This window comes from Giraffa tippelskirchi, chromosome X, assembly GCF_054371585.1.
Source record: "Giraffa tippelskirchi isolate mGirTip1 chromosome X, T2T-mGirTip1v1.2.pri, whole genome shotgun sequence".
Classification (NCBI taxonomy): Eukaryota; Metazoa; Chordata; class Mammalia; order Artiodactyla; family Giraffidae; genus Giraffa; species Giraffa tippelskirchi.
Genome location: NC_137289.1, coordinates 114202651 through 114219032, shown reverse-complemented (window position 1 = coordinate 114219032; position 16382 = coordinate 114202651). Strand labels below are relative to the sequence as shown.

General features: G+C 47.7%; 2 pseudogenes across 2 annotated transcripts; both read right to left on the bottom strand.

Annotated features, from left to right (window-relative positions):
* Positions 1-438: 438 nt before the first annotated feature.
* On the bottom strand, positions 439-1324 carry LOC145535316 (ferritin heavy chain pseudogene; annotated as a pseudogene). Its single transcript, XR_014075363.1, has one exon. The product of XR_014075363.1 is annotated as a ferritin heavy chain pseudogene (transcript).
* A 7862-nt stretch (positions 1325-9186) lies between these two features.
* Positions 9187-10051, bottom strand: LOC145535359 (ferritin heavy chain pseudogene; annotated as a pseudogene). Its single transcript, XR_014075385.1, has one exon. The product of XR_014075385.1 is annotated as a ferritin heavy chain pseudogene (transcript).
* Between the last annotated feature and the right edge of the window lie 6331 nt (positions 10052-16382).

Sequence of the window (16382 nt, the reverse complement as noted above, 5' to 3'; positions counted from 1 at the left end):
GATTGTCACTGCAATCCAGGGGGAGATTCTCAGAAAGGAACTCTGCTGTCAGCATCCAGGGCCCGCATCTTGCTACCCAGAAGTCCGCTTCAAAAAAATAGACCTCCTTTTTCAGTCCCTTCCCAATCCCATTCCCTTCACTATTTCTGGAGATCAACCCCAATCATGATTTTCAGGCCATATTTTTATAGCTCCTCTATTCACAGGCACCCACATTCACCAGGGCTTGGGCTCACCCACGGCCACCCCATATCCACATTGTTTATTAGGGGAAGGTACCTTTTGTCTTGTTCAGGGTCCCGTGGATCCCCTTCTTCCTTCCCTCTGTGGAGATCTGAGCTGCCTGTGGACAGGGCATTGGTAGCTGGAGAGCCTCCTGGATACCTGTTTTAAAACTTGAAAGGTTAAGGGTTTGCACGCATGCATCAACACGAGACCTTTATTTCCTTAGGAAACAATTACTTTATTGGAAGAACTGGCAACGCTGAAAGCAGGAAAACTTAAGTGAACTTTTTCTGCAAGGGCAATCCTGCGGTCTGCATGGCGGGCAGGGTGACCTTGGGCAGTCACCCAGGACTCGGGGGAAAAGGCCAGTCCAGGCTCAGTCCTTCTGGTCGCCGTCACCCAGGGTGAGCTTGTCAAAGAAGTACTCTGCCAGGGCACCTTCCGGGGACCCCATGTTGCTCAGGATGCTGACATAGTCCACCAGCTCCTTGATGAACCTGACCTGCTGGTCCAGGTAGCCGGTCCCCAGGAAGTGGCACAGGTGGGCGTCGCTGCTGTCGGTGGCCAGCTGGTGCAGGTCGAGCAGGCTCTGGTTGACGCACTTCTCCAGGTGCAGGACGTCCTGTATGGCCTGGAGGCCGCTCTCCCACTGTCGGGTCTTGGGCTTTGTGCAGTCGAGGAAGCAGATGCGGCCCCCACGCTGGTTCTGCAGGAACATCAGGCTCTCGGTTGTCTTGCCGTGCTCGTGGCAACGGAGCAGAAAGAAGTGGGAGAAATACTTCAAGACCCCCTCATCACGGTCGAGGTAGGAGGCCACGGCCAGGCACTGAAAGGAGGCGTGGAACTCCAGGGCGGCGTGGCTGTTGACCGCGGCCTCACACTCCGGGCGCACCCGCGAGGGCGGTGTGGGCAGCATGGCGGGCGACTGCATGGCCGAGATAATGGCGGCTTGGATGATACGTGTGTGGGGCTGGCATCGGCGGGGGCGCGGGCGCCGGCGCCGACACCCGCAGCCTCCTCGGAACCTCCCCATGGTGGACGATACGGGCGACCGGAGGTCCGGGGCAGACGGCAGCTGGCTGGGTGCGGGCTCTGGAATGACCGGGTAGTGGCGTCTGGTGGGCGGGGTCAGTGCCTGGGCTTGAGATTGGTTAAGGAAGAGGTCAGGTGGGTGGGCAGGGCGAGACCACTGTCTATGAAAGCCAGGGTGAGGCACAGCCGCTTTGAGCTGAGGACTTCGCACCTACTAAGTTTTTAGTTTTGCCCTAATGCTTTTATTCCAAGGACTTTGTCTTATTCTCTAATTTGTTCCCTTTTATAGCACCCTGTTGCCATTTTATAAACCCACTGTCGTCTTCACAATTCTGATAATATGAATTTGGGTATTTTGGTAATGTTCTCTTCTGCTTCCTGCAGCATATTTGTTTTTTTCTCCAGAAACAGTTACGTTCATTCATCATGATCTCCTTCACCTCCGTCAAATATCTGGTAAACAATTGTCCATTCATATTTGGGAGTTAAGCACCCAGGTTCGATCCCTGCGTCTGGAAGTTCCTCTGAAGAAGGGAGTGGCTATCTACTCCAGTCTTCTGGCCTGGAGAATCCCACGGACAGAGGACCCCGGAGGGCTACAGTCAGTGTTGTCGCACAGAGTCCGACACGACCGAACGACTAACACTTCCACGTTTTTCATTGTGATTTCACCGCCCCCCTCCCCTGCCTTGTGGTTCTTACTGTGATTGTAAGCGGTGCCTCAGTAACAACTCTTAGGGAACTTTGAAAAGAAAACACGGCTTATTACTTACTCACAGGTCCTGGAGGATGCCCGGCATGCATCGGGCTGCACAGCCAGGTCTTGGGTAGAGCGTGAGTATAGGTGCAGCCTGGGTCGCTTTTATTGGGGTCTAGGATGGGATGCCTGGCGTGTCACAGATTTAGTCTTTCTTGGTGAACTTAAAACATGAGCGTGCCTTAAAGCGTCAGAAGGGGAAAACAAGTGGTCAGATGGTCAGTTATCCTAGTCAACCGGTGGTCTCTAAAACAAAGGAAACTTCTGGGATGGAGAAGCCTGGCTTTGGTCTAGTGTGTTAGCTGGCACGATGTTTATTTAAGACAGCTGTCTGTGACGTGGATGCCTAAGCCGTCCACAGCTTAAGATCAGGCACTTACGTTACGATAAAAAAAAAAAAAAATTAAAAAACCAACTCAGGGGACTTCCTGGTAGTCCAGTGGCTACACCTCCAAGCTCCCAGTGCAGGGGGCCTGGGTTCAATCCCTGGTTGGGGAACTAGATCCCACACACTGCAGCTAAGACCCAGTGCAGGCAAACAAAACAAAACAACTATGGTGCTTAGAGTACAGTCCAGCCTGTGATGCTGAGACAGCAGAGTTAGGAGATGAGGATATGAACGGCCTTCAGGATTTGCAGGCAGGAGAGCTGTCTGTTTTTGGGTGCACCTTCTGGCCTGAGAACTGAGTGACAGTCGGACGGGCCTCTTGGTCCAGGGTTGGCTCAGCCAGCAAGCACCCAGCAAGTTCCGCCAGATAACATCGTAGCGGCTCGTCCTCTGGTGCCATCAGGCGGTGCACTTGGTCCATTGTTTCTGGAACGTCTCAGTCCCCATTGCAGTGTTCCACCGTGTGAACTGGGGAGCAAGCCATCTGGGTGAGCAGCTACATCTCCAACACGGTACCATGGCCCTGGGGTGTCATGTCCCGGGGATGAGGCATAGGCGTCTCCGGTGGTGAACTCCTGGCCTAGGACGGTGTCGCCTGGGATGGTATCGTCTCCAGCGATGAGTCTGTCTCAGTCACGAGTGACGTCCTCTGGAGTGGAGGCCACCCAGGTGTGGGAACCCATGTGGATATACGGTATGGGTCATTGGCTGGGCATAGGCTAGCCTGACATAGAGGGCTGCAGGGCATCGCTGATGCCTGCTGCTTGTGGAACAAATTGTTGAGAGCTCTCTGGGGTCGTCAAGGGCATCTTTAGCAGTACAGTGAGTGGCTTTCCTTTGCTTCCCAGGTGAGCTCATCCAAAGCACGTGAATATTCTGGGCACATTTATATCCCAGGCTACAGGCGATCTATGGATGCTACTTAGGCACAACCATGAGGGCAGTCCCTGCATAGATCCTGGGAGCACATTGCCCATATCCAGATGGTTTTATGTAGGAGCAATCACAGGGCCAGTTGGCTGGTAGCACTATTTGATGTTGATACTGGAGGGCAAGTATCGTTGGGATGTTGCTTCCAGAGAGCCTGTTGCCTTTAAAGGACTTCCCTGGTGATTCAGAGGGTAAAGAACCTGCCTGCAACGTGGGAGACACGGGTTTGATCCCTGGGTCTGGAGGATTCCCTGGAGAAGGGAATGGCTGCCCAATCCATTATTCTTGTCTGGAGAGTCCCATGGACAGAGGAGCCTGGGGGGCTACGGTCCTTAAGGTTGCAAAAGAGTCAGACATGACTGAGTGACTAACAGTACACTACTAAGTTTGGATTACTTGGCATTTAATAGCGGTGGTTGTCAGAGGCTTTATACTTCACGTGCCTCTTTAAAGGCTATTGCTTTTTCATTTTCGATACCTGGCACTGCCTTGGAGTTTTCCTACTACTGCTTCAGTGGTCTTGGCTCTTCCTGGCCTCCCCTTCACCTCAAGCATCCACTCTGACCTTTTGTAGAATTTTTTCAGGGACTTCTGGTTCAAGTTTGACTCTCCATTGTCTTAGCACAGCTTGGAGGCTGCAGGCTTGACCTAGGAGTACTTGAGCGTCGTTTTCTGGTGAGAACGTCATTTGGGCATTTAACTTTGTTAGATTTCCTACCGCACTCCCAAGCCCACCCCTCAAGGGTATAGGGGATTCAGCCAGATACAGAAAGCTGTGCCCCATGTATGCTTTTTTTCCTCTAATTATGTAAGATCTGAGGTAGAAAATGGAGAGTGTACATGCACGAATGCCCTGGGTTGACCTTGATCATCTAGCGCTTTGGGAACTTGTTTCATTTGGTATTGCCTTGCCTGAGGCTGAGGACTCCCTGTGCCAAATTTAGTACCCTGGTGGGTTCAAGGATGGGGAGGCCCTTGGCCTCGCTGGTGAGGAAGGGTACAGGGGTATGTGTGTATCTGTGGCCTTCGGAGGAGTGTTGATGGAAGCTCTGAACTTTGTGGAGGGATTCTCACTTTTTATGGCAGGGGAAGTGTGGGAGGCACTGAAGGAGGAGCCACATGAATTCAGTCAGGATCGTCATTAGGCTCTGACCCAGGCATTACAGGCTTTTTCTGAGGTTCGATCTTCCCCTTGAACCATATGTTCCTTCTCTTCTGCAAATTCGTATTCTGCAGAATAACTTAGAAAAACCGGTTGAGGTCAGACATTGGGAACCCACTTGTTGTACCTGCCTACTCTTGATCTGAGGGGAGTTGATAACGCCAGTGCCAGGCAGAGCTAATGGGAGGACCACCAAGAGTTCTCCATCTGGAAGTACGTCCTCAGAAGAAAGGCCCTTCGTGCAGCCAGACCTCTGAGGTTGGCGGACCAGTTTCCACCACTGTATGGCTCAAGCTAATTGACTTTTACGCCAGCAAAACCACGAAGAGCCCAGCACAGGTGCCAGTAGGAAATGCCTGCCACCTCTTCCCAGCCTTCACGGATGGGGCTGAACCCTCAGTCTTCTGAGAAATGCGAGGTCTGGGTGATGTGGGAAATTTGGCGGCACCTGGAAAAACATTGCTTTGATGGGTGTTGAAGGGGAAGCAGCAGGGTTTGCCAGTCTGGGCTCACAGTACACTTTGTCTCTTGGTAGGAAAAATCGAGGCACACGAGAGCCTTGCCCCTCAACCACTCTCCACTTTCGTGCTGGTTCTGAAGGGTTAGCCAGCCCCTCTGAGAATGGATGTTTTTAGGAGAGAGAGACCAGACAACCCTTAAGTGAAAGGCTTAGTCATTATGACAGGTTTCAAACCCAAGAGCTGAGAACAGTCTATGGATTGTCCTGTCTTAAAAATGGGCCTACTCTCATTCCCACCCCCACCCGAAACCTTACACCTTATACCTTATACCATAAGAGGTATAAGAGAGGAAGCCCGAGCCTAGTTTAATTTCTAGAGCAAAGGCGGCAGTGACTATCCACAGTTTGGCTATAAGAATTTGCTGGAGAAGCCACGGAGGAGAATGGACCATCTCCAGGATTACCAGCTTGGGTTTGAAGGTTCACTTAAGGAATACTGAAAAAGAAGCCATCCCTTAGAGATAGTTTTCACAAATGGTAGCTTGAAAGCCACACGTGGCACCCAGCTACCAAGGAAGCTGTCCCAGCAATTCCAAGACTGGAGCCCATTTGGTCAGAGGCTCCTAAGTGTTTTTCCCCTGGTGCTGAGCAGCAGGCTTGCCTATCACTGAAGCGCCTATGAGAGTCCAGGCTCCATCTCGCTTGCCACCTTTAAGAACTTTCCCATAGAGGAGGCGGGTGAAAGAGGTGATTGTATCACCTGGGAAAAAGTGAAGTGCAGAAGCTGTGATAAAACACAATGGTTAAAGTGTGCGGATGTCTGTTGGTGTCTCTGTGTCACCGTGTGTGAAACATCAAATGCAAGAAGAGGTTTCCAAGGTCCTTTGCATAACTGCTGTTGACGATACATTACGTTTTTATTGTGTTTGCTTCAGTCGTAACACGAGGGTATGCTGAGTTCATCTCGAGGCATCAGCATTATTTACCGGTGCCGCGCGTGATTCCACGGTGGAGCCATCCATGTTTGACAACTAGGATGCTAAAGAATGCTTCTCAAAATTCAGTGTGCATATTCATCACCTGGGACCCTGTTAAACTGTCGATTTTGCTTCAGGAAGCCTGGGGTAGCGCTTAAAACTTAGGACTGCTGAGTATCTACCAGGCTGTCAGGCGAGGTGGCCACTGCTGGTTCCCACAGCACAGTTTGAGGAGCAAGGTGCTCATGCTGGCTTTAATTGCCTGGGATGTTTGGGGCCTGCCCCAGGGACTCATGTAATTGGTCTGGGATGTGTCTGGGGCAGCCAACATTTTAAAAGCTCTATAGGCAATTCCAGTGTACAGCAAAGCTTGTCACCCTCGGTGGCAAAGTGCATGGTGATTTATCAAGTTTAATTATTATTTTATCTGTAGCCCTAAGGTGTTCTTCTCTTCCCATTCCACACACCCCGACTTACTCCTCTCCCACCGTCATAGATGAGATCAAGACTACCTCTACATCCTTCCTATGTTTCCCAGCTGTGAGGAGTGAACTATAGCTCATGATGGAAAGAGGAGGCTCAGACAACCTGAGTTGCAGAAGAAGAGGCAAAAAGGGTTCTAGGGCCCGATTTAAAGGAAAAGCTAGTTGAAACACAATGTGGCAGAAGCTTTGCCAGGAAAACTTGTCACCCAGAAACTTACGTTCAGTCTTGGGCCTGAGTCTACAGGAGTGAAAAGAGCAGTCTGTTCTCCTGATTCCTAGGGTAGTACTTGACAATCGTGCAGTTACAAAGGATTTTTCCCTTTCAGTTAGTACAGTGACAAGATTGGTGAAAATGCAAGAGACCCCCAGTGGCAAAGAAAAGATAAATAAAAAATACTTTCTCCAAAGTATAAAGACCACAAAGGAACACTGGAGTGGGTAAATATTCCCTTCTCCCAGGGATCTCCCTGACCCAGGGATTAAACCCGGGTCTCCTGCATTGCAGGCAGATTCTTTACAATCTGATCCACCAGGGAACGCCCGTCAGAGAGAGGAGAGGTCCTCAATGTGAGCAGAGAAAGGAACAGAGTGAAAGGACAGGGGTTGTCTAAGAACAAAAGAACAAGCACATTCTCTGGAAACTTATCTGAAGAGACTTAATCCTCATTTGAAGAAAATATTCAAATGCAGTCATGTTGAAATGGGAAAGTTGATTCCTTTCTAGCTAAGCTTGTTCATATATTAGTAAATTTTGAAAGCAGTATGCAAACTTTAGAGAAACTCAGATTGATCATGTGTCCTTGATAAGGCATGCAAAATCTGTAAAATTTGAACTTTTATTAACTACGCCTAGGCACAGAAGAAACATATTTTGAGTGTTTTTCTTAGGCAAAGACAATATTAGGGTTTATATGTGTACAGATTTCATCTGATCAAATAGAAAATAAAAAAGATGATTTTCTTGGCTGTGCTAGGTCTTTGTTACCGCGCGTGGCCTTAGTTCTCCTGAGGCATGTGGAATTATAGTTCCCAGACCAGAGATAGAACCAATATCCCCTGTGTTGGCAGGCAGCTTCTTAACTATTAGACCACCATGGAAGTCCCTATCATTTTCTTAAGAATTCTGGTTTTGTTTTGTTTTTTACCTGGGAAATTTCTTGCTACATACTCACAAAAAGTTCATTCTTGTCCCCGTTCTGAAAGGAGAAACCAGGAGCCACACTGAGGTCCCAAACAGGCTGATCTCGGGCACAGGTGGGCACAGTCTGCAGTGAGCTAATAGTGAAGGTAAGGTCAGCACCCCTCTGGCTGTTTCATCACCTCAGCCCTGCTTCTACGTGTTAGTTACCCTGAGCTTGGGCTCTGCCATGCTCCTTGTCCACTCTCCAGTGAGGTTTTTCATTCCCGTGACTGCAACACAATCTATATAGGCTGATATCTCCCATAGGTCTTTTTCTGAAGCTGCTGCACACCCTGAACTCCAAATTCATTTTTCTGACTTCCTGCCTAACAGCTCCACTTAGATGTCTGATATGCATCTCAGATTTTACATGACATATCTTCTCCACCCTTCCATCCCAGCTGTGACCCTGGCAAAAGACTCCCAATTAATAATTAGCACCACCATCAACCCAGGCTAAATTAAAAGTTAGATTATCTTATTCATATCTCATTCTTCCTCTCTGCTCCATGAAGAAATCTTGCTGATGTATCCAGATCCACCTGCAAAGTGTCTATATCTCTTCATTTTTTAAGCCTCCACGCCAATTCAATCACCACTGTCTTTCACCTGGACCAGCTATGATATGTACTAACTGGTCTCCAAGTTTCAACCCCTCCCTCTCTACATTCCTCAGTGCACCTGGTACCACTGACTTCACATTCACGGGGATTCATTTTATTCAATATCACAAGTTGACCTTCATCCATGAGCTTATATTTTTCAGCCCTTCTATTGAGGTAAATTTTGAGTGGAACAAATAACTTTACTGCAACATAGTGCAGTTTAAGTAAAAAAATCACAGGTAGATCTTGTGTAAGAGCAGCATCCATGCTCATCAGTAGTGACCACAGGAAGTGTCTGTAAGAAAGCCAGCCCTCCTACAGTTAAGATTGTCACTGTAGCCAAGGGTGAGCTTGTCAGAGCGAGAGTCTGCTATGCCAACATCCGGGGCCCCCATCTTGCTACCCAGAACTCTGATTCAAACAAAATGAAGACCCCATTATTTCAGTCCCTTCTCAATCTCATCCCCTTCACGATTTCAGGAGATCAACCCCAATCATGATTTTCAGGCCATATTTTTAAAGCTATTCTATTCACAAGCACCTACATTCACCAGGGCCACACCTCACCCACCCCCACCCCATGTACCACATTGTTTATTAGCATGGGTGTGTGCTTAAGTCGCTCAGCCTTGTCCCACTGTTTCAGAGCCCATGGACTGGATCCCACCAGGCTCCTCTGTCCATGGGAGTCTCCAGAAACGAATATCGGAGTAGGTTGCCATTTCATCCTCCAAGGGAACTTGCCAACCCAGAGATTGAACCCAGATTTCCCGTTGCAGGTGAACTCTTTACCGTCTTAGCCACCAAGGAAATCCATGGAAGGTACATTTTTATTTTTCAGGGTCCCATGGAAGCCCTTCTCCCTTTGTCTGTGGAGATCCTGAACTGCCTGTGGACAAGACACTGGTAGCTGGATAGACTCCTGGATACCTGTTTTAAAACTTGAAAAGCTAGGAGTTTGGACACATGAAATCAACAAGAGACCTTTTTTTCCTTAGAAGCAATAACTTTACTGGAATAACTGGTAACACTGAAAGAAGGAAAACTTAAGTGAAGTTTTTCTGCAGGGCAATACTGCAGACTGCATAGCAGGCAGGGTGACCTTGGGCACTCACCCAGGACTCGGGGGAAAAGTCCAGTCCAGGCTCAGTCCTCCTTGTCGCCATCTCCCAGGGTGAGCTTCTCAAAGAAGTACTCTGCCAGGGCACCTTCCTGGGACCCCACGTTGCTCAGGTTGCTGACATGGTCCCCCAGCTCCTTGATGAATTTGATCTGGTCCAGGTAGCCGGTCTCCAGTAAGTGGCACAGGTGGGCGTCGCTGTTGTCGCTGGCCAGCCGGTGCAGGTCGAGCAGGCTCTGGTTGATGCGCTTCTCCAGGTGCAGGGTGTTCTGCATGGCCTGGAGTCCACTCTCCCACTCTTTGGTCTCGGGCTTTCTGGTGCTGAGGAAGCAGATGCGGCCCCCTCGCTGGTTCTGCAGGAACATCAGGCTCTCGGCTGTCTTGCTGTGTTCGTGGGAGCGCAGCAGGAAGAAGCGGTAGAAATGCTTCAAGGCCCCGTCATCACGGTCGAGGTAGGAGGCCACGGCCAGGCACTGGAAGGAGGCGTGGAACTCCAGGGCGGCGTGGCTGTTGACTGCGGCCTCACACTCGGGGCGGTAGTTCTGAGGTACCTGCGAGGGCGGTGTGGGCAGCATGGCGGGCGACTCCAAGACCCAGGGAATGGCGGCTCGGGTGAGGCGTGAGCGGGGCTGGCATCGGCGGGGGCGCGAACGCCTGCGGCCTCCTCGTAGCCTTCCCATGGTGGACGATGTGGGTGGATGGAGGCGGGCTCCGGGCCAGATGGCAGGTGGTTGGGTGTGGACTCTGGGATGGACGGGTAATGGCGTCTGGTGGGCGGGGTCTATGCCAGGGCTTGAGATTGGTTAAGGAAGAGGTCACGTGGGTGGGCGGGATCCGTGGTTGGGATCTGTGGGCAGGGCGAGACCACTGTCTATCAAATCCAGGGTGAGGCACAGCCGCTGTGAGCTGAGGACTTCGGGTCTACTAATTGTTTAATGTTGCCCTAATACTCTTTTTCCAAGGACTTTCTGTTATTCTCTAATTGTTCCCTTTTATAGCACCCTGTTGTCATTTTATAAACCCAGTGTTGTCTTTACAGTTCGGAGTATATACATTTGGATATTTGGTAATGTTGTGTTCTGTTTCCTGTAGTATATTTATTTTTTCTCCAGAAATAATTCTGTTTATTCATTCTGATCTTCTCTTCCATTTTCCTCACATATCTGGTCAGCATTTGTGCATCCATATTTGGGAGTCAAGGACTCATTTGATTAGCCTCGGAAATTAGCCTGGATCTGAGCTACACTCAAGACATCCATTCCACTGTTAGTCTTCTCTGAATGGGAGGGTGGAGCGTGTCAATTAGGGAGCCATCTTCTCTGGGATGCATGGTTTGGAGCTTGCAGGTAAGATAAGAACCATCCGAGATGCCAAAAGCGTGGTATTTTCTGACATTGGACAACTTTTCTGTATCTCTTCTAGACCGATTGTGTCTTTTTGTTTTGTTCCTTGCTCTTCTGCAGAGCCGGTCCACAGTTATCTCAGAGTTTCTCTCATATGGTTACCCTTCCTGAGCCATTGAATGATGTAAGAAGACTCCATCCCCATTGTCTTTCCCACCAGTGTGTGCTGGATCTTGGTAAGAACAGAAAGTAAAAAATGTACTATGTTAAGCTAATCAGTCTCAGAATATTTGTTGCAGCAGTTAGCATACCCTGACTAGTTAGCCAGGAAGCAAATTCTGGATTACTACAGGTTATAAGCTACTGTAGTCCCACAGCATTTCCTCTTGGTGAAAATGCAGACCTAGAGGTTAAAAAAGTCTAGATAAAGCTGAATCATCATTCTCCAATTCTTTTGCTACATTCATCAATAGTGTATATCAATCCTCCTCCCCTTTTCCCTCTTGGCGAGTGGAATGAAAAATCCCTCAAGGACACATGATGAAGCACAAGGTATGTTTTTCCATTTCCTTCAGTGCTGGGGGAACAAACCCACTCTAGTCCTCAGGTGCTCAGCCTTCAGCCAACAACTGGAGGCATAAGGAGTGGGAGTGAGACTGACTGACCCCTGTGGTGAGGGAGATGTGGGTCATGTAGGAACAGGGGCACCCCCTGGAACCCCATCAGTGGAGGATGTGTTTGTGTGAGGCAGCTGCCCAGAAGAGGAGGATGCTGGTCCAGAGTTAAAGAGATGGTCCAAGCATCGTCCCATTTTGTCTTCCCAACTGGACTGTGAGGTCTCTATGCTGGAGGGAGTCCGAGGCCTCTGTGTCTAGTACACCACACATCACGCCGGGCGCTTAACACCTCCTTCTCCAAGTAATTCTTCACCTTTGGAAAACAGTATATAAAGAAAGGAGCAACAACAGTGGGCTCAGAAAGGCCTGGAACACCCTGTTTGAGACATCTGTGGGGGTGGAAAATGGCTTCACCTCCCAAATACAGACTCAAAAGGCCCCGGGGCAGGGTTTCCTGGCAGCACTCTCCATGAAGCCCAGTGTTCGGGAGCCTAGCCACCATGAGCACTGGGCAGTCAAGGTGACCAGGGAGCCAGTCTCAGTGAAAGATCTGATGCGTCCTCACCAGACCAGCTGACCTCCTGCATTTTTGCTCATGCTCACAATTTTGTGAGATAGGTAGGTTTGTTTTTATCTTTGCCCACACAAGGAAACTGAAAAGTCCTCAGTACAAACTTCTTGTCCAAGATGATGTGAAAAGTGGAGTAAAGTCAGATCTGACTCTCAGCTACACTCCTGTGACCTCAGTCACCTGTACAATACATAAAAGTGAAAAGTGTTCATTACTCAGTCATGTCCGGCTCTTTACAGACCCCATGGACTGTAGCCTGCCAGGCTCCTCTGTCCATGGGATTTTCCAGGCAAGAATACTGGAGTGGGTTGCCATTTCCTTCTCCAGGGGATCTTCCGACCCAGGAATTGAATCCAGGTCTCCTGCATTGCAGGCAGTCTTTACCATCTGAGCCACCAGGGAGCTCAGGGAAACCCTCTGTTCAATAAAATGGGGTGTGAATCAGACATAGAGCCATGCTGTTGCTCGATGCCTCTCCTAGTTTTAAGAACAAAGAGGTGCAGACAAATAGCTGTTCTTGATTCTGTAGCAGCTCAGTAACCCCTCCCCCCTTGGTCTTGGCACCGTTCCAACCTTCAGCCAGGCCAGGTGTCCCTACCCAACCACACACAACAGTCTCTCCTTGCTCAGTTTCTACTAGGAAAGGAATTTAAGTAAATTTTCAAAATCATAGAGGATTATTGTTTGAACAAAACCTTTCCTCAGCAGGCTGCCAAGTCTCTGACCATAGCGGAGATGAGGGGGTTAAGTATCACTCCTGTCATGTGCTGCCACCCCTCCCCCAGCTGAGTTGTTCTTGATTTATACTCTGTTGGTCTAATTTGTAGATGATGTTTTCTCAAGAGTTCGTGATCTGTCATCCTCTATCAATGGGGATAATCAATATTTCACCCTGGGGATAAAAGAGAAGCTTGGGTTTCCTTTCCACCTAGGACTAAAGTAAGTTTTCCTAGGGAGTTATTTAGCCCCTCTCTCCCAAACTGCTGTCCCTTGGTCAACTCTCCAAATAACCATTGATAGCTGTGTATGCTTTTTTCCAACAAGAGTGTACTTTGTGATGTCTTATGACGATCACCACCCTTCTCCATCTCTCAGCAGTTTGATGCACAAAAATCCCAAATAATTGCTTCGTGGTTATGTGTGCCTCTTTGGCGTAACTAAACCAACACTTATAAAATATCGGCCATAATTCTATTTTTTCTTTAGGCTGCACCAGGTGTCATGGGGAATCTTAGTTCCCTGCCCAGGGACTGAACTCACCCCCCCCTGGATTGGGAGGGCAGAGTCTTAACCAAGAAAGTCCCTGGACCATAATTCTTCACACCCCATTTTTGAATCTGGAGAGGGGCTGATATGTCAAAAACCACCCATGTGCTGCATTTAATGGCCATCAGTGGACTCAGACAGATGTCTTGTAGAAACTTAACACAGAGCTGTGGGGATCATCACTGGACCTTCATCCTTTCCTGTCACTTATTTTATCATTGAGCACACGTTGTTAAAAAATCTAATACCTCAGTTGTACTTTTGAATCTAGAAGGAGTTCAAATCAGTCTTTTGTCACAAGTGGCTAGAGCCTGTAACTCTCTTGTGGAGACTTCTAGTCTGGCTGTGGTCCTGTGACCACTGACTGCTTATCACATGACCCGTTTGACCCAAGGAGGAGTGAGAAAGAAGCACTCAGCATGAAAGGAAACAACGAAAGTCTTGGTTTAGCCTCAGTAGTGATGCTATTGGCTGGAAATGCCTGGGACCCTTACCTTACCCCCCACAGACATTTCCCCTGTGGGAACCAGTATTGGTGGCTCACACAGTAAAGAATCTGCCTGTAGTACAGGAGACCTGGGTTTGATTCCTGAGTGGGGAAGATCCCCTGGAAACGGGCAGGGCTCCCCACTCCAGTATTCTGGCCTGGAGAATCCCATGGACAGAGGAGCCTGGCAGGCTACAGTCCATGGGGTCGCATAGCGTTGGACACGACTGAGGGACTAGCATTTACACTTTTCACTTTGTTGTTTGCAGCAAGTGCCCCGACTGAAACAAGTGTTGTGTGGAGAAGTCCATGATGGTATTGCCTCTGGATATTGCACCCATCAAGTGGATGTTGGTGCCTCATTTATGTAGTCAGGCTTCCACTAAAAAATTGACTATTTCGAAAAGAATGTAGCTGACTTTCACTTTCAAACATGCTTTTTCTATAATACTCATGCTTTCTGTTTAAAGAACTAATATAACAATAAGTATATGGTGAAAAATTAGGATATATAATTTAGAAAAAGAGATATAGTTGCTAACACTGAGAGAAATGGTGTAGATATTTTTCACATTAATTTTTAATTTTCAAGCACAGCATAACCTAAGATTCTCCCACCCACTTCCCTTGCTTAAGCAGAGAGAAATGAACTTACTGCTTCTTGGCTGCTCCTTCTCTGGGTGATAATCTTTGGCTCCTGAACTCTTAAGCAACTTTGCATCAAAAGCAGCAGCATTGTTCTTTCATGTACTAAGAGGGAGATACAGTAATTAGTACACCCTATTACTTTAGTGTGTATTTTCTGCAAAAACATGGAAATTCTCCTAGTAGCTACAATACAACAGTCAAAATTGGGGAATGAACATTGAGCATTACTACCATCAAGTATTCACATGCCATTCAAGTTGTCTTCCCAGTAATCCCCAAAATGTCTTATGCAGCTGCTGCTGCTGCTAAGTCACTTCAGTTGTGTTCGACTCTGTGCGACCCCATAGATAGCAGCCTACCGGGCTCCTCCGTCCATGGGATTTTCCAGGCAAGAATACTTGAGTGGGTTGCCAGTTCCTTCTCCAATGCATGAAAGTGGAAAGTGAAAGTGAAGTCGTTCAGTCGTGTCCGACTCTTAGCGACCCCACGGACTGCAGCCCACCAGGCTCCTCCATCCATGGGATTTTCCAGGCAAGAGTACTGGAGTGGGTTGCCATTGTCTTCTCCGCTTGTCTTATGCAGCAAAAGGACCCAATCTGGAATCTCATGCTATAGTTAGTTATCTTGACTGTTAGCCTCCTTCATTCTGGCATAATTCCTGAGTATCTCTTTGTCTTGCATGCCTTGACACTTTTGAGGATCATAAGCCAGTCATTTTGTAGAATGTCTCTGAATTTAGGTTTACGTAGTGTTTTGAGTATAAGGGATTTTTTTTTCCTTCATTTGTTCAGTTTGATATTTCTTTCTTATAATTTATAATTTTTTCTTGAAACATTTGATGATGATTCTTAATTCATGCTTGATTTTTAGATGCCTTACTAAAAATTCAGCTGTGTGAATTTAGAAAGCCGGGGAGATCAGAGGTGGGACAGCTTGTACTCTGGCCAGTCATTAATGAACGTGGAGAGAATCAACTCATATTTTTAGTGAAATGCTGCATTTGGATTCTCCTTGTTCTTCCTTGGTATTGCCATCCACCTATGCGTCCTGTCCCAACCCTGTGACCTAAGCTTCCGTGCATCCTGCTCTGATCTAAAAGCATTTACCCCTGCTCTTGCTACTGCTCAGTGTGAGGAGTAGGAAGCAGTTGTGGGCAACAGTATGTGTTCTTCCTGTGGTATCCAACTAATCACCTTCTTAGATGTGTCCAGACTCAAGGCTGAAGGACCCTATGCATAATTGGAAAGAGTAGAGCCAAGCATGTTCTACTATCTGATTAATCAGCTCAGAACCTGCCCAGTAAAGTTTGGAAGTGGGTTATGTTCCCAGTGAGTTTGTATTGCTGAGGAGGGCCCAGCCACATATACAGCACTCACATGGCTTCTTCCTTTCTTTGAACAAGCATGACAGGAAAGGGAATGAAAGATAATCAGAGATGAGGGGCAGAAACCACAATTCAAACTCCAAGAGCTGCCTTGTGTTGAGAACATAAGCAGAAATATCTGCAAGTTGGGGCATTCACAGAGAGGTAGTTGGCGATCCAGAAGTTGTTCACAAATTTAAGAGCCATCTTATCAACTTAAGTGTTCTAGGGAAAATGGCTGGACCAACACACAAGTCACTTAACATCTTTAATTTCTTCATCTATACAATAAGACTAAGAAACTCAAACTTCTGGAGAAAATAGAAAGATAGAACACATGCAAATTGGGAAGTTCTGTGTAAAAAGTAAGGTATTCTATTGAAATTGTCACAAGAGAAGGTGGTGATCACATGGCTGAAATGCATTATCTATGCTGTGCATCACCAGTGCCAATTTATTTTACTATTAAAGATGAATAACTCGGGAAAGAACAAGTCAGAGGTTGGTTGCATCTTGCTTAAAATAACCATAGAAACTTTTATGCAAGGTGGCACACAGTTGATTAAACAAGTAAAACCTGTTTAATTTCGTTGCAATTTTTGGGAAAGTGTTACAATTCGTATTCAGGGACACTTGAATGAAGCCAATCAAGTACAGAGAGATTGGTAGCTGTCTTGATGCAAGAGGCAGCAGGAAAAATCTCAAGTGCCAAAGTATCTCTAGTGATCAGTATGTAAAATGGGCTGTTAAAAAGTAATCATGTCAT